The sequence below is a fragment of the Oncorhynchus keta genome, chromosome 10 (genome assembly GCF_023373465.1).
Source record: "Oncorhynchus keta strain PuntledgeMale-10-30-2019 chromosome 10, Oket_V2, whole genome shotgun sequence".
Lineage (NCBI taxonomy): Eukaryota > Metazoa > Chordata > Actinopteri > Salmoniformes > Salmonidae > Oncorhynchus > Oncorhynchus keta.
The window spans coordinates 56,026,029-56,052,478 of NC_068430.1; the positions used below are offsets into that span (position 1 = coordinate 56,026,029).

At 40.9% G+C, this 26,450-nt stretch overlaps 1 long non-coding RNA gene across 1 annotated transcript; it reads left to right on the forward strand.

The window, feature by feature from the left end:
• Positions 1–2,999: 2,999 nt before the first annotated feature.
• On the forward strand, positions 3,000–5,300 carry LOC118389551 (uncharacterized). Its single transcript, XR_004826761.2, has 2 exons — positions 3,000–4,224; positions 4,333–5,300. It is a non-coding gene; the product is annotated as an uncharacterized LOC118389551 (long non-coding RNA).
• The last annotated feature ends 21,150 nt before the right edge of the window (positions 5,301–26,450 follow it).

Here is a 26,450-nt window from a genome sequence, read left to right on the forward strand (position 1 = left end):
AAAAATGCCCTGTACAGATTGACCATGCGACAATGCATGCTTCCAGAAGGATGCACAGCCAACTATTACATTTCCTGCCAAAAAGACTGTACCATGCAGAATAAGTGGTTGGAGTTTGTTGAGTATACCTCTAGCTAGACCAAAGACTGCTGGTTATGTATCTACAGTGTGGTCCACAACTTCACAAGCATGGGGTCCATGTACTGGCCCGAGTGGATAGAGTCTAGGTGTGGTTATGTACAGTACCAGTCAAAAGTTTGGACACACCTACTCATTCAAGGGTTTTTTCTACATAGTAGAATAATAGTGAAGACGTCAAATCTATGAAATAACACATATGGAATCATGTAGTAACCAAAAAAGTGTTAAACAAATCAGATTCTTCAAAGTAGTCACACTTTGCCTTGATGGCAGCTTTGCAGACCCTCAACCAGATTCATGAGGTAGTCACCTGGAATGCATTTCAATTCAAATGTGTGCCAAGCCGAAGAACACCATCCCAACCGTGAAGCACGGGGGTGGCAGCATCATGTTGTGGGGGTGCTTTGCTGCAGGAGAGACTGGTGCACTTCACAAAATGGATGGCATCATGAGGGAGGATAATTATGTAGATATATTGAAACAACATCTCAAGACATCAGTCAGGAAGTTAAAGCTTGGTCGCAAATTGGTCTTCCAAATGGAGAGTGATCCCAAGCATACTTCCAAAGTTGTGGCACAATGGCTTAAGGACAACAAAGTCAAGGCATTGGAGTTGGCCATCACAAAGCCCTGACCTCATTCCTATAGGAAATTTGTGGGCAGAACTAAGCGTGTGCGAGCAAGGAGGCCCACAAACCTCAGTTTCACCAACTCTGTCAGGAGGAATGTGCCAAAATTCACCCAACTTATTGTGGGAAGCTTGTGGAAGGCTACCCAAAACATTTGACCCAAGTTAAACAATTTAAAGGCAATGCTACCAAATCAAATCAAATTTTATTTGTCACATACACATGGTTAGCAGATGTTAATGCGAGTGCAGCAAAATGCTTGTGCTTATAGTTCCGACAATGCAGTAATAACCAACGAGTCATCTAACCTAACAATTTCACAACAACTACCTTATACACACAAGTGTAAAGGAATGAAGAATATGTACATAAAAATATATGAATGAGTGATGGTACAGAACAGCATAGGCAATATGCAGTAGATGGTATCGAGTACAGTATATACATATGAGATGAGTAATGTAGGGTATGTAAACATTATATGAAGTGGCATTGTTTAAAGTTTCATCATTTTTTCTATTTTTAAAGTGGCTGGAGTTGAGTCAGTGTGTTGGCAGCAGCCACTCAATGTTAGTGGTGGCTGTTTAACAGTCTGATGGCCTTGAGATAGAAGCTGTTTCTCAGTCTCTCGGTCCCTGCTTTGATGCACCTGTACTGACCTCGCCTTCTGGATGATATTGGGGTGAACAGGCAGTGGCTCAGGTGATTGTTGTCCTTGATGATATTTTTGGCCTTCCTGTGACATCGGGTGGTGTAGGTGTCCTGGAGGGCAGGTAGTTTGCCCCCGGTGATGCGTTGTGCAGACCTCACTACCCTCTGGAGAGCCTTACGGTTGTGGGCAGAATAGTTGCCGTACCAGGCGGTGATACAGCCCGACAGGATGCTCTCGATTGTGCATCTGTAGAAGTTTGTGTGCTTTTGGTGACAAGCCGAATTTCTTCAGCCTCCTGAGGTTGAAGAGGCGCTGCTGCGCCGCCTTCACCACGCTGTCTGTGTGGGTGGACCAATTCAGGTTGTCCGTGATGTGTACGCCGAGGAACTTCAAACTTACTACCCTCTCCACTACTGTTCTGTTGATGTGGATAGGGGGGTGCTCCCTCTGCTGTTTCCTGAAGTCCATGATCATCTCCTTTGTTTTGTTGACATTGAGTGTGAGGTTATTTTCCTGACACCACACGCCGAGGGCCCTCACCTCCTCACCTAGGCTGTCTTGTCGTTGTTGGTAATCAAGCCTACCACTGTAGTGTCGTCTGCAAACTTGATGATTGAGTTGGAGGCGTGCATGGCCACGCAGTTGTGGGGAATAGGAAGTACAGAAGAGGGCTGAGAACGCACCCTTGTGGGGCCCCAGTGTTGAGGATCAGCGGGGTGGAGATGTTGTTACCTACCCTCACCACCTGGGGGCGGCCCGTCATGAAGTCCAGTACCCAGTTGCACAGGGTGGGGTCGAGACGAGTTTGGAGGGTACTATGGTGTTACACGCTGAGCTGTAGTCGATGAACAGCATTCTCACATAGGTATTCCTCTTGTTTAGATGGGTTAGGGCAGTGTGGTTGCGATTACGTCGTCTATGGACCTATTGGGGCGGTAAAGCAACTTGGAGTGGGTCTAGGGTGTCAGGTAGGGTGGAGGTGATATGGTCCTTGACTCGTCTCTCAAAGCACTTCATTATGACAGAAGTGAGTGCTACGGGGCAGTAGTCGTTTAGCTCAGTTACCTTAGCTTTCTTGGGAACAGGAACAATGGTGTCCCTCTTGAAGCATGTGGGAACAGCAGACTGCGATAAGGATTGATTGAATATGTCCGTAAACACACCAGCCAGCTGGTCTGCGCATGCTCTGAGGACGTGGCTGGGGATGCCGTCTGGGCCTGCAGCCTTGCGAGGGTTAACACGCTTAAATGTTTTACTCACGTCGGCTGCAGTGAAGGAGAGTCCGCAGGTTTTGGTAGTGGGCCGTGTCAATGGCACCGTATTGTCCTCAAAGCAAGCAAAAAAGTTGTTTAGTCTGTCTGGGAGCAAGACATCGTGGTCCGTGACGGGTCTGGTTTTCTTTTTGTAATCCATGATTGACTGTAGACCCTGCCACATACCTCTTGTGTCTGAGCCGTTGAATTGCGACTCTACTTTGTCTCTATACTATACATTTGATTGTGAGGAATTCTAAGTCAGGTGAGTTCCTGTATGTTATGATCTCACCACGTCTCATTAATCATAAGGCATACCCCCCCACCCTTCTTCTTACCAGAAAGATGCTTGTTTCTGTCGGCGCAATGTTTGAAGAAACCAGCTGGCTGTACCCGACTCCGATAGCGTGTCTCGAGTGAGCCATGTTTCCGTGAAGCAAAGAACGTTATAGTCTCTTATGTCTCTCTGGAATGCTACCCTTGATCGGATTTCATCTACCTTGTTGTCAAGAGACTGGACATTGGCGAGTAGTATGCTAGGGAGTGGTGCACGATGTGCCCGTCTCCGGAGCCTGACCAGAAGACCACTTCGTCTGCCCCTTTGTCACACCTCCGTTGTTGCCAGTCTCCCTCGACTCCTTTGAAAAGGACACACCATCATGGAGGCCTCTGTTAGTGTCATCAAGACAGTAATTAGGGTCACTAACAGCTTCATCAACAATGCCAAGTAATGTGTGTCGTGAAAAATTGTATAAAAAAATACCTGGCTTGATAAACTAGTAGGCTAGTTAGAACTAGTAGATAGAACTAGTAGACTAATTTTGGTTGTGAAGTGCATTAGCAAAAAGTTTTTTCCTTTCTTTCGAACAAAATGCAATTTACCACTTGAATGTCGATCATATCACCCTGTCACAGGTCATCCCAGTTAACACCACCTCGAAAGATTGCCTGCTGGGGTTGTTCAAGAGATGGGTGGGAGGGGCCCTCATCAGTATCATGCAGACCAGCCCTCGCTGTGAGCATTCCTATGAATTTGATCAGTCAGCCACATATTGGCAAGTATCCGTCCAGAAACATTCACTTGTCAGTATCAACAACTTTCACAGGCTCATCATTTGTACAAATACAGAAGGTAAACCACTTCATTCCTTTGATACATTTGATACCCCAATTGTGAAACATAATTTATGTATACTGACATTATTTGTTTCTTATTTTCGACTTCTTAGATGCATATAATGCCCATGGGCATAATGTAGCCTGGTGGAACCAGTCTGATCGCTGTGTTCAGCATTCTATTTCACTTGACATTTGATGATATCTGAAGTGAAATAGAAAGGTGAACGCAGCGATCAGGTTGGTTCCACCAGGTTAATCATAACCATTATTGATAATGCAATCAGTGCTCTGTGTGTGCGCATGCGACCAACCGACAGGACAGACGACCGACCGAGTAGCTGATCTACGCTGCTATGCCCATCAATGGGGCTCTGGCAAAGACCTCACCTCCAGCCTCACCAACAGTTGTCGATGGGGAGAACAGAATTAGGTAGGTTTAGTCTGACCCGTTCAAACTTCAACATAGTATCTGTTTGTGTGTCAGATATGACCTATTCTAACTGCTATTGGTAATAGAACAGTGACTATATGTTCACAGATACCTGTATGGAGGCAGCACTTTGGAGACTTGCTATGGTGGTACTACTGATTTCTGACTATAATCGGTTACAACAAACCCAAACCAACCCAGGGCGATAGAACAGCATGTCACAGTTGGTTACATAGTGTAATGGCATCACCGGCCTGAAACTAATCCTACACCTGTAGGGATATTAGTTCTGGGATTTGTCTCCCGGGAAAGATCTAATGAGGAGAGATGAGACAAAACCATCCAGTTATCCAATTTGTAAGTCGCTCTGGATAAGAGCGTCTGCTAAATGACTTAAATGTAAATGTAAATGTTATAGAATATTGTGTTGTAGGACAGCTGAGCTGACTGAAGACCTCGGGCATTCAACTCGCAGTAGTCGATATCATTTCCACGGTAACATGTATTTACATGACATGATGAAACGTTGAAACTAATTTGCAAGCTACTTTGGTAGCAAGGCGTTGTAGAACGAGTGTCTTATGAAACACATTCCAGACACTGGCTCTTGCCATGTTGCAATAACTGATTTTGACAGAGACATATCAGCTAGGAGGATAACCAGCTGCAGCTACTAAAAAGCTATGCTAGCTAGCTGCTGTCAGCTTGGCTAAACACAAGCAAAAGTGTAAAGTACTTAAGTAAAAATACTTTGATGTACTACTTAAGTCGTTTTGGGGGGGTATCTGTAGTTTACTACTATTTTTGAGAACTTTTCTTTTATTCCACTACATTTCTATAGAAAATATACTTTTTACTCCCATACATTTTCCCTGACACCCAAAAGTACTTGTTACATTTCGAATGCTCAGGCAGGACGATATGGTCCAATTCACACACCTATCAATATAACGCGTTGTCATCCCTTCTTCCTCTGATCTGGTGGTCTCACTAAACACAAATACTGCATTTGTAAATTATGTCTGAGTGTTGGAGTGTACCCCTGGCTGTCCGTAAATAAAAAATGTAATAAACAACTGTGCCGTCTGGTTTGCTTTATGTAAGGAATTTTATGTATAGCATTTATTTTTAATTTTACTCAGGTATGACAATTGAGAACATTTTCCACCACTGTACTTAAGTACATTTTGAAGTGGGATACTTTTAGACTTTTACTCAAGTATTATTTTCCTGGGTGAGTTTCACTTTTACTTGAGTCATTGTCTATTAAGGTATCTTTACTTTACCTCAAGTTTGACAATTTAAAACTTTCCCACTACTGAACACAAGGTTAGTGCCGGCTTTAGCCTTCACATAGAATTGAATTAGCTGACCATCTTAAGATGGCAAGTCAGTCAGGAAGCCCTCAACTTAGTTTACCTCGCTGTACTCATTGCTGCAATTGTTTGTCGTGATTGAATGACAAAGAAACACCCACATCAAACCACACCCCAAAGACGACTCGTTTGCCTTCAGTCTTGGCCGCAAGCATGTCTTTAATGAGCATGGATGAAAAACGAGACCTTTATGTAAATTGTTGTTCTCTAAAGAATTGTATAAAATCGTGAATAAATGATGTAAGGTTCTTTAAGCAGACCTATGCAAATGATTGCAATAAGATAGTTTTGCATTGACCACATTTTACATTTGCAAAACAACCTGTACTTCAAATGTAAATGTTTGATTTAAAAAACATTAAAAAACAGTTTATGCATGAACAGAGGGCTCTTAACTTAACATTTTGAATTTAGATATGAGAAAAACCAAGAGGTTGGAAAACAATGCATGTCTGCCCAATTTCCCTTTGAAATGGTTAGAAATATTTTTCATGATTAGTTAGGCCTTTTATCTTTATATTTTATTGAACCCCACAACGAAGAATAATATTGTAGCAAAATCAGGGGGCTGGGACTGAAACTCGGGTCCACGACTGGGACTCAAACTCGGGTCCAGCGACTCTCACATTTGAAGGTCATTTCCGATTGAGCTGACATGCAGCCTTTACTGTGAATGCAGTCTCCACGACCGCTGGAACATTGCCTTTAAATTGGTCAATCACACTATAAAACGGTTCTTCAGCGCTTCGGATTAAACTGAGCCCTACCTTTGCCGTTGCGCCAAGAGCGTCGAACCTCTTGATGAGGTCACTCACTATAGGTGTTGGGTTAAGGGCACTACAATATTTGAGAGTGAGGTGCTAAATAATTGTTTGCACTTTTGTCAACATCTCATTTTCATTCCAGTTCAATTTCTTATAAGAAGTCAAACAACAGCCAAAGTTATCCCATTTGTTTTACACCCAATGGGTATAAATGCAATGGGTATAAATGTCGGCATGGAATGACACTAATGAAAATGTATACCTTGCTTTATACTACTACTGTGAGGAGCAAACTGGAGCCCCATTGTGACATTTCATGGGCTGTATACAAGCAAAGGTTTCCCTCTGGTGGCCAGAGTAAGTTATTAAAGGGCTTTTTGTATGATAAACTTCGTAAACTACAGTAATAATTATAGTTTTCTGATTTATAACATTAGTGCTATAATTACGATTTCAACTGAGTATTCTGATTTCTGCAATATATTGTTTTTCATTTGATCAATTAATCTATCCCATGTAAGAAATTAGATAGTTTAAATAAAGACCCTTGACCGTCTCCAATAAATCTGATTAAACTACTACTGCATACTAATTACATTTGTCCGAGATAATTACTCTTATCTCGATTTTCATGGATGGGTGCACACTGCACGCATTGAGTGTGTTCGAGTAGTTAGGCTAAAAGCGCCCGCATACTAGGCAACATTACTGTTTGTCCATCTTGCGGCACGTGGCAACAAAATAGCTAGTATACACCTCCTCAAAATAGTCTGAATTAATCGAAAAAACATAAAGAAAACACATCTGTAATTAATTTTGACGTTTTTGCAGAGGTCTCAATTTTTGGTGAATGACAACAACAACCCAGAGGAGAATGACTGCGGTACTGCAAGCATCGTTAGCCAAAAACAGGATCCCCCATCCATTAAAGTGAATGGAAATATTGTAATCTTCGTGGTCAATCTTCATGTAAATACAAACATCTTTAGAAGACAATCATGAACATTTTATTGTATCGCACACAGAAGAAGTTTTTAGGATTATTTAGTTGCTAATGGCAGCCTGCAGTACCCCGGTCGGCCTTCAATGTAGTTACTCAATGAGCTAGCCTGCAATGTCACTTCCTGGAGTAGCTCAAAATGCACATGTTAACGTGTCCATGAGACACCATATTAAGAACTATTGGACCCTGTTTTTATTTGTATTTTTTTCTCTCTATTTGAGCCCAAAATGACATATCCAAATCTAACTGCCTGTAGCTCAGAACCTGAAGCAAGGATATGCATATTCTTGATAACATTTGAAAGGAAACACTTTAAAGTTTGGAAATGTTAAATTCATGTAAGAGAATTTAACACATTAGATTGGGTAAAAGATAATACAAAGAAAAAAACATGTATGTTTACTGTCATCTTTGAAATGCAAGAGAAATGCCATAATGTATTATTCCAGCCCAGGCACAATTTAGATTTTGGCCATGAGATGGCAGCAGTGTATGTGCAAAGTTTTAGACTGATCAAGTGAACCATTGCATATATGTTCAAAATGTTGTATCAATACTGTCCAAATGTGGTTTATTAATACATTTAAGTTCATAATTATGCACTCTCCTCAAACAATAGCATGGTATTCTTTCACTGTAATAGCTACTGTAAATTGGAAGGCGCAGTTAGATTAACAAGAATTTAAGCTTTCTGACTATATCAGATATATGTCCTGTGGGGGGACTGATCCCGTAGAGGTTAACTAACTTAATTTGGCTTCAATTGCACTTTTGATTCTTCAGTGGTTTAACGTGTGTAAGTAAAAATACTTGAAAGTACTACTTAAGTCGTTTTTTTGGGGTATCTCGACTTACCTTTACTGTTTATGTTTTTTGACAACTTTTACTTCACTTCATTCCTGAAGAAATGATGTACTTTTTACTCCATACATTTTCCCTGACACCCCAAAGTACTCGTTACATTTTGAATGTTTAGCACAACAGGACAATTGTCTAATTCACACACTTATCAAGAGAACATCCCTGGTCATCCCTACTGCCTCTGATCTGGCAGACTCATTAAACACATGCTTCGTTTGTGAATTATGTCTGAGTGTTAGAGCATGCCCCCGGCTATCCTTAAAAAATTAAATAAATGATGCCGTCTGGTTTGTTTTATATAAGGAATTAGAAATTATTTATATATTTACTTTTGATACTTAAGTATATTTAAAACCAAATACTTTTACTCAAGTAGTATTTTACTGGATGACTTTCACCGTTACTTGAGTCATTTTCTATTAAAGTATCTTTACTTTTACTCAAGAGTGACAATTGGGTACTTTTTCCACAACGAACGGTGTCACGTGATCGATGGCTTTGTTCTTTCATATATACAGTCATAAGCTCAGACCAACATGGCAGTGTCAACATACCTGCTATTGTTCATAAAAGTTTTTCTTTCTAAATGTCAAAATAAATTAAATCTATAAATCACACACTCATAAACTTAAAACATAACAGGTGTACAATTCATTTGTTAAAGATCACTTTCATGTGTCTCCCCTGTAGCTTTTAGAATAACGGCAAACGTTGGTTCCTGTTTCAGTCATGTATTTGGTCACATGTGCATGAGTAAACCAAAAACAGGCGATGGCTGCATGGTGTAGTTGGTGACAAGGAATTGCAGCAACTTTTAGGCTACTTCATTAAACTGCTGGGCTGGCATGGTTACATGTGGTTTGCACTTGTGAGGCCGGTTGGACGTACTGCCAAATCCTCTAAAATGACATTGGAGGCGGCTATGGTAGAAAAATAAACATTACATTATCTGGCAACAGCTCTGGTGGATATTCTGCAGTCAGCATGCCAATTGCACACTCCTTCAAAGCTTGAGACATCCATGGCATTGTGTTGTTTGACAAAACTGCACATTTTAGAGTGGCCTTTTATTGTCCCCAGCACAAGGTGCACCTCTGTAATGATCATGCTGTTTATTCAGCTTCTTGATATGCTACACCTGTCAGGTGGGTGGATAATCTTGGCAAAGGAGAAATTCTCACTAACAGGGATGTAAACCAATTTGAGAGAAATAAGCTTTTTTTTGTGTATATGGGATGTTTTATTTTATTTCAGCTCATGAAACATGGGTCCAACAATGGTTGCATTTATATTTTTGTTCAGTATACAGTACCAGTCAAAAGTTTGGACACACCTACTCAATCAAGGGTATGTCTTTATTTGTACAATTTTCTACATTGTAGAATAATAGTGAAGACATCACAACGAGGAAAAAACACATATGGAATCATGTAGTAACCAAAAAAGTATTAAACAAATCAAAATATATTTTAGATTTCCTTTGCCTTGACAGCTTTGCACACTCTTGGCATTTTCTCAACAAGCTTAACCTGGAATGCTTTTCCAACAGTCTTGAAGGAGTTCCCACATATGCTGAGCACTTGTTGGCTGCTTATCCTTCAGTCTGCGGTCCAACTCTTCCCAAACCATCTCAATTGGGTTGAGGTCGGGTGCTTTTGGAAGCCAGGTTAAGCAATAAGGCCCGAGGGGGTGTGGTATATGTGCACGACACACACTTAGTCGTGGTATATTGACAATATACCACAAACCCCCGAGGTGGCTTATTGTTATTATAAACTGGTTACCAATGTAAAAAGAGCAGTAAAAATAAAAGTTGTCATACCAGTATACGGTATAATATACCACAGCTGTCAGCCAATCAGCATTCAGGGCTTGAACCACACAGTTTATAATTAACATTAATAGCTAAATATTGCTAGCTAGCTAGGCTAGCTCAGTACTTGCCAGTAGTGACAGCATTAACCAGCTCGCTAAACAAGTAAATGAAAAAATGGCGATCTAAGCAGAGTTGTGCCAATGAGGAGATCAGTTTTCAGATGGCTAACACATATCACAGGGCTTGTGCAGGCTGAAATATGGCGGGTTGGGATGCTATCAGCAGTGGTGTAAACTAAAGTACTGGTACTTCAAGATGCACTCCAGGATCTTAAGCACAACACATTTGTTTGCATATAGTACAAATTGGATTCGTAACATATCATACGAATTACAAAAAACATATACAGTACCAGTTACTGTACACTGTTTTAACTGGTTTTGGCACAGTTGCAGCCTACAGTATTTTTCAGGGTACAACAGATTTCTGGCGGCCGTCTTGTTCTTCAGGTGTTCGGAGCATACTAGATAGCTAATTAGCACAGGTGGTCCCTTTGTCCTCCGTCTGTCTTCCGTAAACACACACTGTAACATGGCGATATGGCCGTGTGGGAACACTAACCCTATAAAGTTGTGTATCAATTTAACTTCTTTTTTTTTTGCTCGCTGACATCAAAAATAAGGTCCTTATGCTTCCAAAACCATACCACAAGTCATGCATGTTAATGTTCAGACCAAGCATCAGGGCTCTCAACAAAACTCCCACGCACAGAAGACGCCTTTGTCCAATGACTCTAGTGTGTAATGTAATGACACCGAGTCATGATCAAGGGCTAGCTACGACCCACCAACCTACATGTCAGCTGCATGACCTTTACAACCATGTGATGAAAGGTTATGAACTTTCGGCAGGAAATTTCTGCAGTTGCTCCTCACCAACTGCAACTTCAAGTCAGAGCTAAAGCATTGTGGGAGACCACCTTCTGTTTATTTTAGAAGCAAAAAGCACTACATGCTCAGAAATGGTTGATGTCGCCACCTATCATGGGTTGTTTTAACTGCATGTTTACTGTTTTGGGTGGATGACTATTTAAAAATGTAAAACAGCTGTATCAAATGACATAGACCTACATGTGCAAATTGCTGACATAAGTAAGTTAAATATCCTACTTGCGACAACATACAGTGCCTTCGTAAAGTATTCACACCCCTTGACTTTTTCCACAGGTTTTTAGATTTTTTTGCACATTAATAAAAAATAATAAAAAACAGAAATACCTTAGTTACATAAGTATTCAGACCCTTTGCTATGAGACTAGAAATTGAGCTCAGGTGCATCCTGTTTCCATTGATCATTCTTGAGATATTTCTATAACTTTTTTGGAGTCCACCTGTGGTAAATTCAATTGATTGGACATGATTTGGAAAGGCACACATCTGGCATAACTCCCACAATATGTCCTTTAAGTTAGGATACGAGACGGAGCCAGTCACATGTAGGAACCGATCCAAGGAATCATGTTGATGTAGGTTTAGATAGCAGTATATAAGACTATGTAAGGAATACCATTTTAGAACTCACTTCAGACCAGTACTTATGCATCTAAGTTTGATTGTAGATATAGCCCTTGGTTCACTCCAGACCTGACTGCTCTTGACCAGCACAAAAACATCCTGTGGTGTACTGCATTTGCATCAAACAGCCCCTGCGATATGCAACTTTTCAAGGAAGGAACCAATATACAGACTCAGTTAGGAAAGCAAAGGCTAGCTTTTTCAAACAGAAATCTGCATCCTGTAGCACAAATTCCAAAAAGTTTTGGGACAATGTAAAGTCCACGGAGAATAAGAGCACCTCCGAGCTGCCCACTGCACTGAGGCTAGGAAACACCGTCACCACCGAGAAATCTACGATAATCGAGAATTTTAATAAGCATTTCCCTATAGCTGGCCATGCTTTCCACCTGGCTACCCCAACCCCGGCCAACAGCTCTGTACCCCTTGCAACAACTTGCCCAAGCAAATTCTGGACCTATACAAATCAGCTGGGCTAGACAATCTGGATCCTCTCTTCCTAAAATTATACGCCACAATTGTTGCAACCCCTATTACTAGCCTGTTCAACCTCTCTTTCGTATCACCTAAGATCCATAAAGATTGGAAAGCTGCCGCGGTCATCCCCCTCTTCAAAGGGGGAGACACTCTAGACCCAAACTGTTACAAACCTATATCTACCCTGCCCTGCCTTTCTAAAGTCTTCGAAAGCCAAGTTAACAGACATATCACCAACCATTTCGAATCCCACCGTACCTTCTCCGTTATGCAATCTGGTTTCTGAGCTGGTCATGGGCGCACGTCTGCCACACTCAAGGACCTAAACAATATCATAACCGCCATCGATAAAAGACAGTACAGTGATGCCTTCTTCATCGACCTGGCCAAGGCTTTCGACTCTGTCAAACACCACATTCTTATCGGCAGACACTACAGCCTTGGTTTCTAAAATGACTGCCTCACCTGGTTCACCGACTACTTCTCAGATAGAGTTCAGTGTGTCAAATCTGAGGGCCGGTTGCCCGGACCTCTGGCAGTCTCTATGGGGGTGCCACAGGGTTCAATTCTCAGGCTGACTCTTTTCTCTGCATATATCAATGATGCCGCTCATGCCGCAGGTGATTCTCTGATCCACCTCTTCGCAGACGTCACCGTTCTGTGTACATCTGGCCCTTCTTTGGACACTATGTTAACAAACCTCCAGACGAGCTTCAATGCCAGTCAACACTCCTTCTGTGGCCTCCAACTGCTCTTAAATGCTAGTAAAACTAAATGCATGCTCTTCAACCGATCGATGCCCGCATCTGTCAGCCCGACGAGCATCACTACTCTGGACGGTTCTGACTTAGAATATGTGGACAACTACAAATACCTGTCTGGTTAGACTGCAAACTCTCCTTCCAGACTCACATTAAGCATCTCCAATCAAAAATGTAATCTAGAATCGGCTTCTTATTTTGCAAAACAAAGCCTCCTTCACTCACACTGCCAAAATACCCTCGTAAAACTATCCTACCGATCCTTGACTTCGGCGATGTCATTTACAAAATAGCCTCCAACACTACTCAGCAAACTGGATGTAGTCTATCACAGTGCCATCTGTTTTGTCACCAAAGCCTCATATACTACCCACCACTGCGACCTATATGCTTTCATTGGCTGGCCCTCGCTTCATATTTGTCGCCAAACCCACTGGCTCCAGGTCATCTATAAGTCTTTGCTAGGTACCGCCTTATCTCAGCTCACTGGTCACCATAGCAACACCCACCCCTAGCACACGCTCCAGCAGGTGTATTTCACTGGTCATCCCCAAAAGCAAACTCATCCTTTGGCAGCCTTTCCTTCCAGTTCTCTGCTGCCAATGACTGGAACGAATTGCAAAAATCACTGAAGCTGGAGACTTATATCTCCCTCACTAGCTTTAAGCATCAGCTGTCAGAGCAGCTTTCCGATCATTGCACCTGTACACAGCCCACCTGTAAATAGCCCACCCAACTACCTCATCCCCATAATGTTATTTATTTTTTGCACCAAAGTATCTCTACTTGCACATCTTCATCTGCACATCTATCACTCCAGTGTTAATGTTAAATTGTAATTATTTCACCACTATGGCCTATTTATTGCCTTACCTCCCTAATCTTACATTTGCACACACTGTATATACATTTTTCTATTGTGTTATTGACTGTACGTTTGTTTATTCCCATGTGTAACTCTGTGTTGTTGTTTTTTGTCGCACTGCTTTGCTTTATCTTGGCCAGGTCGCAGTTATAAATTATAACTTGTTCTCAACTGACCTTCACGGTTAAATAAAGGTGAAATAAAAATAAAATAAAAATGGTGACCTTTCCAGCTTACTGACAATAAGGAGTGATTCATTTAAGATTGACTATGAGTGTCCCTATGTAAGTCAGGCAACTCAGGCCTTTATGGTAGAGTTGCCAGACAGAAGCCACTCTTCAGTAAAAAGCACATGAAAGCCCACTTGGAGTTTGCAAATAGGCACTTAAAGACTCTCAGACCATGAGAAACAAGATGGTCTAGTCTAATGAAACCAAGATTGAACTCTTTGGCCTGAATGCCATGTGTCACTTCTAGAGGAAACCTGACGGTGAAGCATTGTGGTGGCAGCATCATGCTGTGGGAATGTTTTTAAGTAAGCATGGACTGGTAGACTAGTCAAAGATGAACAGAACAAAGTACAGAGAGATCATTGATGAGACCTGCTCTAGACCGCTCAGGACCTCAGACTGGGGTGAATGTTCACCTTACAACAGGACAATGACCCCAAGTACTCTGCCAAGACAACGCAGGAGTGGCTTTGGGACAAGTCTCTGAATGTCCTAGAGTGGCCCATCCAGAGCCCGGACTTGAACCGGATCAAACATCTCTGGAGGGACCTGAAAATAGCTGTGTAGCAACGCTCCCCATACAACCTGAGAGAGGTTGAGAGGATCCGCAGAGAAGAATGGGAGAAACTCCCCAAATACAGGTGTGCCAAGCTTGTAGCGTCGTACCCAAGAATAATTGAGGCTGTAATCGCTGCCGAAGATCCTTCAACAAAGTACTTAGTAAAGGATCTGAACACTGTAAATGTGATATTTCACTTTTTAAAATATTTAATACATTAGCAAAAATGTCAAAATCGTGTTTTTTCTTTGTCATTATGGGATATTGTGTATAGACTGATGAGGAAAAAAATATGTAATCCATTTTAGAATAAGGCTGTAACCTAACAAAAGGTGAACATTCAAATGGGTCCCAATACTTCCCCGAGTTAATGTATTTATCTAGATGTTACTATAATGTGTCCCATGTTATAGCCTACAATTTGTCTCATCTGTAATATTGTTGTCTCCAAACCAATAAAAATGTGTTGATTGTCTATTAAGTGTGAATAAAACTGAATACATGATTATAGGCTACACATTGTTTATTGTAGGGGATTTCTACACTGGCAATTTCAGAGGCTTAATCTGTGCCCGGAAAACCGACCCTTAATGAGAAAGCACCCCAGACACCCGTTGTGGGATCAATACCAAGTGCATTTGGCTGATTGGCACATCGCTTGGCATATTGTTTACCAAGTAACTTATATGAACTGATGTACATGTAGTCTAGTCCTTTCATATTGTTTACCAAGTAACTTATGTGGACTGATGTACATGTAGTCTAGTCCTTTCATATTGTTTACCAAGTAACTTATGTGGACTGATGTACATGTAGTCTAGTCCTTTCATATTGTTTACCAAGTAACTTATGTGAACTGATGTACATGTAGTCTAGTCCTTTCATATTGTTTACCAAGTAACTTATGTGGACTGATGTACATGTAGTCTAGTCCTTTCATATTGTTTACCAAGTAACTTATATGAACTGATGTACATGTATAGTCTAATCCTTTTCTGTACAATGAAGGGTTTGTCCTTCATGTGATTGAATTGAAATCAAAATCAAATCTTATTTGTCACATACACATGGTTAGCAGATGTTAATGCGAGTGTAGCGAAATTCTTGTGCTTCTAGTTCCGACAGTGCAGTAATAACCAACGAGTAATCTAACCTAACAATGAGATGAGTAATGTAGGGTATGTAAACATTATACAGTATTAAGTGGCATTGTTTAAAGTGGCTAGTGATAGACATCAATTTTTCCATTATTAAAGTGGCTGGAGTTGAGTCAGTATGTTGGCAGCAGCCACTCAATGTTAGTGGTGGCTGTTAAACAGTCTGATGGCCTTGAGATAGAAACTGTTTTTCAGTCTCTCGGTCCCTGCTTTGATGCACCTGTACTGACCTCGCCTTCTGGATGATAGTGGGGTGAACAGGCAGTGGCTCGGGTGGTTGTTGTCCTTGATGATATTTCTGATCATTACATGGGGTGAGAAGTAAAGAAATACACTGCAGGCTGTAGTGATGTAGACATGCAATCAATCACCATACAGTAAGAATATTTGTGGATTCCATTTAACAAATCATATTGTATTGGTCACATAACATCTGTTACAATTCCATGTTGCACAATCACAAATAATAATGAAGGGACAAGGGTATGTAGTAATGGCAAACAGAGCTGTAATCGATATCATAACCGCCATCGATAAAAGACAGTACTGTGCAGCCATCTTCATCGACCTGGCCAAGGCTTTCGACTCTGTCAATCACCGTATTCTTATCGGCAGACTCAACAGCCTTGGTTTCAGGCTTCTCAAATGAGTGAGTCTCCTGGTTCGTCAACTACTTCTCAGACAGAGTTCAGTGTGTCAAATCGGAGGGCCTGTTGTCCGGACCTCTGGGGGTACCACAGGGTTCAATTCTCGGGCCGACTCTTTTCTCTGTATATATCAATGATGTTGCTCTTGCTGCGGGCGATTCCCTGATCCACCTCTACGCAGACGACACCATTCTGTATACTTCTGGCCCTTCCTTGGACACTGTGCTATCTAACCTCCAAACGAGCTTCAATGCCATACAACACTCCTTCCGTGGCCTCCAACTGCTCTTAAATGCTAGTAAAACCAAATGCATGCTTTTCAACCGTTCGCTGTCTGCACCCGCACGCCCGACTATCATCACCACCCTGGATGGTTCCGACCTAGAATATGTGGACATCTATAAGTGCCTAGGTGTCTGGCTAGACTGTAAACTCTCCTTCCAGACTCATATCAACCATCTCCAATCCAAAATCAAATCTAGAGTTGGCTTTCTATTTCGCAACAAAGCCTCCTTCACTCACGCCACAAAACTTACCCTGACTATCCTACCGATCCTCGACTTCGGCGATGTCATCTACAAAATAGCTTCCAATACTCTACTCAGCAAACTGGATGCAGTTTATCACAGTGCCATCTGTTTTGTTACTAAAGCACCATATACCACCCACTACTGCGAGCTGTATGCTCTAGTCGGCTGGCCCTCGCTACATGTTCGTCGCCAGACCCACTGGCTCCAGGTCATCTACAAGTCTATGCTAGGTAAAGCTCCGCCTTATCTCAGTTCACTGGTCACGATGGCAACACCCACCCGTAGCATGCGCTCCAGCAGGTGTATCTCACAGATCATCCCTAAAGCCAAAACCTAATTTGGCCGCCTTTCCTTCCAGTTCTCTGCTGCCTGCGACTGGAACAAATTGCAAAAATCTCTGAAGTTAGAGACTTTTATCTCCCTCACCAACTTTAAACATCTGCTATCTGAGCAGCTAACTGATCGCTGCAGCTGTACATAGTCCATCGGTATAAAACCCGCCCAGTTTACCTACCTCCTCCCCATACTGTTTTTATTTTATTTACTTTTCTGCTCTTTTGCACATCAGTATCTCTACCTGTTCATCTGATCACTTATCACTACAGTGTTAATGTGCTAAATTGTCATTATTCACTCATTTGGCCTATTTATTGCCTACCTCCTCATGCCTTTTGCACACAATGTATATAGATTCTTTTTTTTCTATGTTATTGACTTGTTTATTGTTTACTCCATGTGTAACTCTGTGTTGTTGTCTGTTCACACTGCTATGCTTTATCTTGGCCAGGTCGCAGTTGCAAATGAGAACTTGTTCTCAACTAGCCTACCTGGTTAAATAAAGGTGAAATAAAAAATGTAATTAAAATAAATAAATAAATAAAACGGCCTGTTTATTGCCTTACCTCCTTACGTCATTTGCACACACTGTATGTAGACTTTTTCTATTGTGTTATTGACTGTACGCTTGTTTATTTCATGTGTAACTCTGTGTTGTTGTTCGTGTCGCACTACTTTGCTTTATTTTTTATTTTATCCGTTATTTTACCAGGTAAGTTGACTGAGAACACATTCTCATTTTCAGCAACGACCTGGGGAATAGTTACAGGGGAGAGGAGGGGGATTATTGAGCCAATTGTAAACTGGGGATTATTAGGTGACCGTGATGGTTTGAGGGCCAGATTGGGAATTTAGCCAGGACACCGGGGTTAACACCCCTACTCTTACGATAGGTGCCATGGGATCTTTAATGACCTCAGAAAGTCAGGACACCCGTTTAACGTCCCATCCGAAAGATGGCACCCTACACAGGGCAGTGTCCCCAATCAGAGGAAAGAGTGCCTCCTACTGGCCCTCCAACACCACTTCCAGCAGCATCTGGTCACCCATACAGGAACTGACCAGGACCAACCCTGCTTACTTGGCAAGGTCGCAGTTGTAAATGAGAACTTGTTCTCAACTAGCTTTCCTGGATAAATAAAGTTGAAATTAAAAATAAATAAGCGGCAGAAATTGATTTGCTATTACTTATTTCAACATATTGTATCAAATGGTAGGTTACAGTAGCCAACAATGGCATATAAAGTAATAGCATACTTGATGGCCAACAGCTGCAAATGTATCATTCTTCACATTTAATGTCAGTTGGTTTTAGGGCCTATAATGCAATTCTTCAGAAAATGGGCATGGCTTCACAACATTTTCAGATTAGAAGAAAATAGAGGAAAATATACGTCCGATGAGAGCAGATACAAATCGCTTGCTTTCACAAATTATGGCAAATGTTACGAAAATGTTTGGCAATGTAATAAAGTAATGACTTTTAAATTACGTTACACGTTATGTTGGCTGACAATTTGTTAGCTACACTAACCTTACGAACCGCATATCATTACAGCAGTTGCTTGTATGGACCAGTATATTAGCTAGATACCTAACGTTAGTTGGCTAATAACACATCAAACTTGCCAGTATATTAACCAGTGGAAGCTGCTGAGGGGAGGACGGCTCATAATAATGGCTGGAAAGGAAGCGATTGGCATCAAAACACATGGAAACCATGTTTTTTAATGTATTTGATACCATTCAACTCATTCCTCATCAGCCATTACCACGAGCCCATCTTCCCCAATTAAGGTGGCACCAACCTCCTGCAATATTAACTATATGCTAACTACCCAATGTGTCTTGACTTGATTATTCCCGTCACTCTTAGCTTGTGTAAGTGGTATAGCCGTTGTGCGTCCCAATGGACATTGTTAATGAAGTCATAAGATGTCGAGCTAGTAACTTGTTATGCTAGCAAGAAGTTGCATAGCAACAGCATCAACTTCCGATAGACAGGCAAATCGAAAGAACACTCAACTGAAAGGATAATGTTTGTTTACAATATACTAAAAGGAATTAATTGTATATAGTATGTAGTAAACAGTATTTTAGTATGGGAATTCGGACACAGCAAGTGTTTCCCAAACTCGGTCCTCAAGATGCAAGAGGTGCACGTTTTGGTTTTTGCCATAACACGACTCAAATGATCAAAGCTTTATGATTAGTTGATTAGCATATTTGAAATCAGCTGTGTAGTACTAGGGGGAAAAAAAACAGATGTGCACCCCATGGGGTGCCAAGGACAGAGTTTGGGAAACCCTGCCATAAGAAAAGTCAACATTAGAATGCAGTTTACTTTAAACCACCTCTGAACGACTTTATCTAAAGCGCTCTAGTGCGCCTAAAGTCATGTTCCAGTGCTTTGTCACAGTTATATCAGTTCTAGAGCATTAATATGTTTTATGGAAAAAGGGTTGGAAATAGGTCTCTCCATAATGACAATCTAAACAGCCTACCTACAACTGGTAAAAAGTTTTCATGACGTGTACATCCCATATCTGTGACTCAACCAGTGCTCTCAACACACACTCCTCAATCATTCACATCATAGGCATCCGGTCACAGTAAAATAAATAAATAATATATCATGTGAATGATTGAGGAGTGTGTGTTGAGAGCACTGGTTGAGTCACAGATATGGGATGTACACATCATGAAAACTTTATATATATATATATATATATATATATATATATATATATACACACACACAAAAATTACTGGATGTGTGTTGGGTCATTTTCATGTTGAAAAACAAATGACAGTCCCAATAAGTGCAAACGAGATGGGATGGCTTATCACTGCAGAATGCGGTGGTAGCCATGCTGGGTAAGTGTGCCTTGAATTCTAAATAAATCACAGACAGTGTCACTGGCAAAGCACCCCCACACCACCTCCATGCTTCATGCTGGGATCCACACATGCGGAGATCATCCATTCACCTACTCTGCATCTCACAAAGACACAGTAGTTGGAACCAAAAATTGCAAATTTGGACTCATTAGACCAAAGGACAGATTTCCACCGGTCTAATGTCCATTGCTCGTGTTTCTTGGCCCAAGCAAGTCTTCTTATTGGTGTCCTTGAGTAGTGGTGTCTTTGCAGCAATTCGACAATGAAGGCCTGATTCAGTCTCCTCCGAACAGTTGATGTTGAGATGTGTCTGTTATTTTAACTTTGTGAAGCATTTATTTGGGCTGCAATCTCTGAGGCTGGTAACTCTAATGACCTTATCCTCTGCAGCAGAGGTAACTCTGGGTCTTCCTTTCCAGTGGTGGTCCTCGTGAGAGCCAGTTTCTTCATAGAGCTTCATGGTTTCTGCAACTGCACTTGAAGAAACGTTCAAATTTCCCAAATTGACTGACCTTCGTGCCTTAAGGTAATGATGGACTGTCGTTTCTCTTTGCTTAATTGAGCAGTTCTTGCCATCATATGGACTTGGGTCTTTTCCCAAATAACAGTAGCGTATACCACCCTACCTTGTCACAACACACCTGATTGGCTCAAATGCATTAAGGGAAGAAATTCCACAAATTAACTTTTAACAAGGCACACATGTTAGTTGAAATGCATTCCAGGTGACTACCTCCTCAAACTGGTTGAAAGAATACCAAGAGTGTGCAGAACTGTCATCAAAGCAAAGGTTGGCTACTTTATTTAACACATTTTTGGTTACTACATGATTTCATATGTGTTATTTCATAGTTTTGATGTCTTCACCATTATTCTACAACATTCTACAAATGATTAGGTATGTCCAACTTTTTTACTGGTACTGTATATATGTTTTTTTTAAGAGAAATGCCTTGGCGGCCGCAGTGCAATTTAAAGGTAGCTCAAAAACCTGCTATCCGCGACCAAATCATTTTCACCCGTGACATCGTTTTCAAAGTAGCCCAACTGCGCTAGCCCAATTGAGGAAAACCGCAGATATGGCAACCCTGGTGCATACGTACTTCTTCTTCTGTGGGTTTTATGGCGGACTACCACCCACAATGCTGTATTGTCGCCACCAACTGGGCGGGTTGAACAAAAATGATTTATGTAAAAAATCTAATCCATACGTGATATGAATGAGTGGCATCGGAAGAGATGGCTGCCATTTTACGGGCTCCTATCTAATTGTGCTATGGTCTATTTTTTTTTTCAGGTTATTTGTAACTTAATTTTGTATATAATGTTTCTGCCACCGTCTCATATAACAGAAACAAACTTCTGGATATCAGGACAGCGATTACTCACCTCGTACTGGACAAAGATTTTTTCTTTAAGTCGGACGCGAATGATTTACATCAGACACCAGACAAGGCCCACATTCCCATGATGAAGACACATATCGGGGACGTAGGTCGGGGGCCTTGTAAGGATCCAACGGCGAGTTTGTAATCCCCCTCTATCATCAGTCCTATTAGCCAACGTGCAATCATTGGATAACAAAATGGATGAGCTCTGATCAAGGCTATCCTACCCAACAGGACATTAAAAACTGTAATATCTTATGTTTCACAGAGTTGTGGAAACATGGGTATCATACAGCTGGTGGGGTTTTCGGTCCCTTGGCAAGATAGAACAAGCGCCTTCGGTAAGACAAGAGGTGGCGTGTCTATTTGTAAATAACAGCTGGTGCACGAAATCTAATATTGAGGAAGTCTGAAGGTTTTGCTTGCCTGAAGTACAGTATCTCATGATAAGCTGTAAACCACACTACTTACCAAGAGAGTTTTCATCTATATTTTTCGGCACTGTCTATTTACCACCACAAACTGATGCTGGCACTAAGATGGTAAACAAACTGTATAAGGCCATAAGCAAACAAGAACATGCTCATCCAGGTGCGCTCCTAGTGGCCAGGACTTTAATGCAGGGAAACTGGATCCTGGACTTCATGACGGGTCGCCCTCAGGTGGTAAGTGTAGGTAACAACACATCTGCCACACTGCATCCTCAACACAAGGGACCCTCAGGGGTGCTTGCTTTGTCCCCTCCTGTACTCCCTGTTCACCCATGACTGCGTGGCCAAGCACGACTCCACCACCATCATTAAGTTTTCCGACAACACAACCGCGGTAGGTCTGATCACTGACAACGATGAAACAGCCTATAGGGAGGAGGTCAGAGACCAGGCAGTGTGGTGGCTGGACAACAACGTGATCAAGACAAATGAGATGATTGTGGACAGCAGGTTGAGAGCTTCAAGTTCCCTAGTGTCCACATCACCAACAAACTATCATGGTCAAAACACACCAAGACAGTTGTGAAGAGGGCACAACAACACCTATTCCCCCTCAGGAGACTGAAAAGATTTGGCATGGGTCCCCAGATCCTCAAAAAGTTATTCAGCTGCACCATCGAGAGCATCTGACTGGTTGCATCACCGCCTGGTATGGCAACTGCTCAGCCTCCGACCGCAAGGCACTACAGAGGGTAGTGCGTACGGCCCTGTACATCACTGGGGCAAAGCTTCCTGCCATCCAGGACCTCTATACCAGGCAGTGTCAGTGGAAGGCCCTAAAAATGACCAAGGACTTCAGCCACCCTAGTCATAGACTGTTCTCTCTACTAACGCACGGCAAGTGGTCCCGGAGCGCCAAGTCTAGGTCAAAAATGCTTCTTAACAGCTTCTACCCCCAAGCCATAAGACTCTTGAACAATTACTCAAATGGCTACCCAAACTATTTGCATTGTCCCCACACCATCCCCCATTTTTACGCTACTGCAACACTGTTTATTATCTATACATAGTCTCTTTACCCCTACCTTCATTTAAAAATGACCTCGACTAACCGGTGCCCCCACACATTGACTCTGTACCGGTACCGACTGTATATAGCCTCGCTACTGTTATTTTGTTGTTGCTCCTTGATTATTTGTTATTTTTGCTCTTATTGTATTTATTTTTTACTTCAGTTTATTTGACTAAATACTTAACACTTCTGTCTTACAACTGCATTGTTGGTTAAGGGCTTGTAAAAGTAAGCATTTCACCTGTTGTATTCAGCGCATGGGACAAATACAATTTGATTTGATTGTGAAACTAACTTAATCCATCCAAATAAAATTGTAAATTGACAACAACAAAACATTAAAAGTAACTCCTCTGCTGAGAAATCTTTCTGTCCCAGGAACCACTCCTCCGCATCCACAATAACATCTATTTTCCTGGACCGTCTCTCCACTTTGGCAGTGCCATTAATCACCATAGCTATGAAGTCCACCTTCTTAACCTTTAAAATATCCTGCTGGTGAAAGGCGACCCCTGCAGCCTGCAGTGAAGGCCCATCCACCACCATGAACTCTTTAAGAGCACCATTCAAACCCTCAACCCCTATTAACATCTGCTGCCTAACTTTGGCCACCTCCTTTTCTTTCACCCTTGTCAGGCATTCAAAAGACGTGGCTTCCTGGTTCCCACCACAATTGCAGCATGTCACATTTTCATAACACATGATATAATCTGTTCCACAACTTGGACATATTGGTTTCTCCCTTCTGCCAACACTTGAAACATGACCAAAAGCTTTACAGTGATCACACAGCATGCTCTGACTCTGCAGTTTATATACCCCAACTGCACTTGAATAGGGAGAGACTCCATATCAAAAAACAAAAGAACAGATGAACTCTTCACTTTTTCATAATTCACCACACAATTCATCCGATGTGCATCAAAACACTCCAGGAATATTTTTAATCTCTTCAACATCGACTTCCCACTAGACGCCATATTACCCCCTTGAGGGGTGCCCTGTTCCCAGTACTTAAGTAGAACTTTAAAGTATTTATACTGAAGTTTTTTGGGGGGTATCTGTACTTTACTATTTATATTTTTGACAACTTTTATACTTTTACTTTTGATACTTAAGTATATTTTAGAAATTACATTTACTTTTGATACGTAAGTATATTTGAAACAAAATACTTTTACTCAAGTAGAATTTTACAGGGTGACTTTTACTTGTATCGTTCTCTATTATGGTATCTTTACTTTTACTCAAGTATGACGATTGGGTACTTTTTCCACCACTGCCTGTTCCGAAGAGACACACACACCACGTCAAACGTATCAAATCGGGTGAGAAGCAACACAAGTTCCTTATTAGGCAAGGTTGTCCTATCTCTCCGTACCTGTTTTTATTAATCACCCAACGTCTTACAAATTCTTTAAATAATAGTCCTGTACAAGGTATTTCCATAGCTGGTAAAGAAATTATTATAAGCCAGCTGGAGGACGATACTACACTTTTTCTGAAAAATGCTAACCAAATTCCAATATCGATCAATGTGACACAATCCTTTTCCAAAGCATCTGGTCTATATCTTAACATTAATGGCTGTCAAATATTGTGTGACACCTTCATAATATGGTATTCCAGTAAAAGAAGAACTTACATATTTAGGCATAACCATTACAAAGGATCAGAAGTCTAGAGGCTTACTACATTTTAACCCTCTTATTAAAACCCCCCAGAAGGCCTTATCTTTAAAATGAAGAGTCCTAATAACCAAGGCTGAAGGTATCTCTAGACTAACATATGGCGCTCTATCTTGATATCTTGACAGTAAAATAAGCAAAAAGATAGACATGATGCTTTTCAACTTTCTGTGGAGAAACCGTACCCATTACATTAGGAAAACTGTTGTAATGAAAACGTATGAGAATGGTGGGCTGAATTTTCTGGATTTTACTACCTTAAATAATACTTTTAAGATCAATTGGATAAAACAATTCCTAAGAAGACCCACTTCTATGTGGAATTTTATTCCTCATCATGTCTTCTCTACTTTTGGTGGCCTTAACTTCATGTTGGTTTGCAATTATAATATTGACAAAGTTCCAGTGAAACTTTCTGCTTTTCATCAGCAGGTTTTCTTGACATGGTCCTTAATTTATAAGAATAATTTTTCTCCACACAGATATTATATATGGAATAATCGGGATATATTGTATAAAAATACTTCTTTGTTTTTTAGAATATTGGTTCCGAAATAATTTCCTATTGGTGTGCCAACTCGTAAATGCAGAGGGTCTTTTACTCAGTTATAAGGAATTCTTATCACTTTACAAGGTCCCTGTAACACCTAAAGTTTTTGCAATTGTTTTAGATGCCATTCCCTCAGGTGTTGCTTTATTATTCAGGAACGTGTCAAGACCTGACCCTCAGAGCCTACCTATGTGATTTTCTGGATTTTGTTTTCTCATTTTGTCTGTCATAGTTGAAGTGTACCTATGATGAAAATTACAGGCCTCTCGTCTTTTTAAGTGGGAGAACTTGCACAATTGGTGGCTGACTAAATACCTTTTTGCCCCACTGTACCTACTTGTTAACAAAATTAAGGAAGTCTCCTGAATTATTCATAAATATTATCCTGCCAACCACTATATGAATAAGTTTAAGGAAAACATCAACTAAAACGGCTCCTTTTGTAATGACCACCCAGAAACAGTGTAGCATCTTTTTTGGCATTGTATTCATGTAAGAAAACTGTGGCAAGACATCAGTAGATTTATAATTGAACACATTTATGAAGATCTTACACTATTGTGGAGAGATGTACTGCTTGGATTCTTTACCTACGATAGAAATAAGCTGAAACATTTTTATGTAATTCATTTCATTATTCTTTTGGTCAAATTTCATATTCACAAATGTAAATTTACAAACAAAAAAACACATTTTCTAACCTTACAAAAATAAATTTAACTGTATTTTAAGACAATTAAATACTCTACCAACAAAAAAGCTGTTATAATTATATGTGTATGTATGTCCCTTAAAGTCCTTGTGTAATGTGATATTGAACCCTCTAGTCCAATTGTCCATTGTATATTATTCATATATACTTGTGTTTTCCCACATGTACTTCCTGTATTGATTTGTTGTTAATAAATAAGTAAATATATATATATATATATATATATATATATATATATATAAAGCAACACAAGTTCCTTCTGATCCGCAGAAGTACAACAAAACAAATCAAATCAAGCCCACCTCTCGTTTTAATCACAACCTTCACGTTACCCATCACTTTCTCCACCAGTTTGGATAGCTCAAATTGATTCTTCAAGAAGAATTTTGGACAATACACTAATTGTCCTTAATTCTACCGCCATTAGATTCACAATCCGCTTGAGTTTCCGCGATCTTTCCCGCCACCATCAAATTTGGCAGGCTGTTGGCAATTTGGCCAACTTCCGACTCCTGGTGCATACATGTA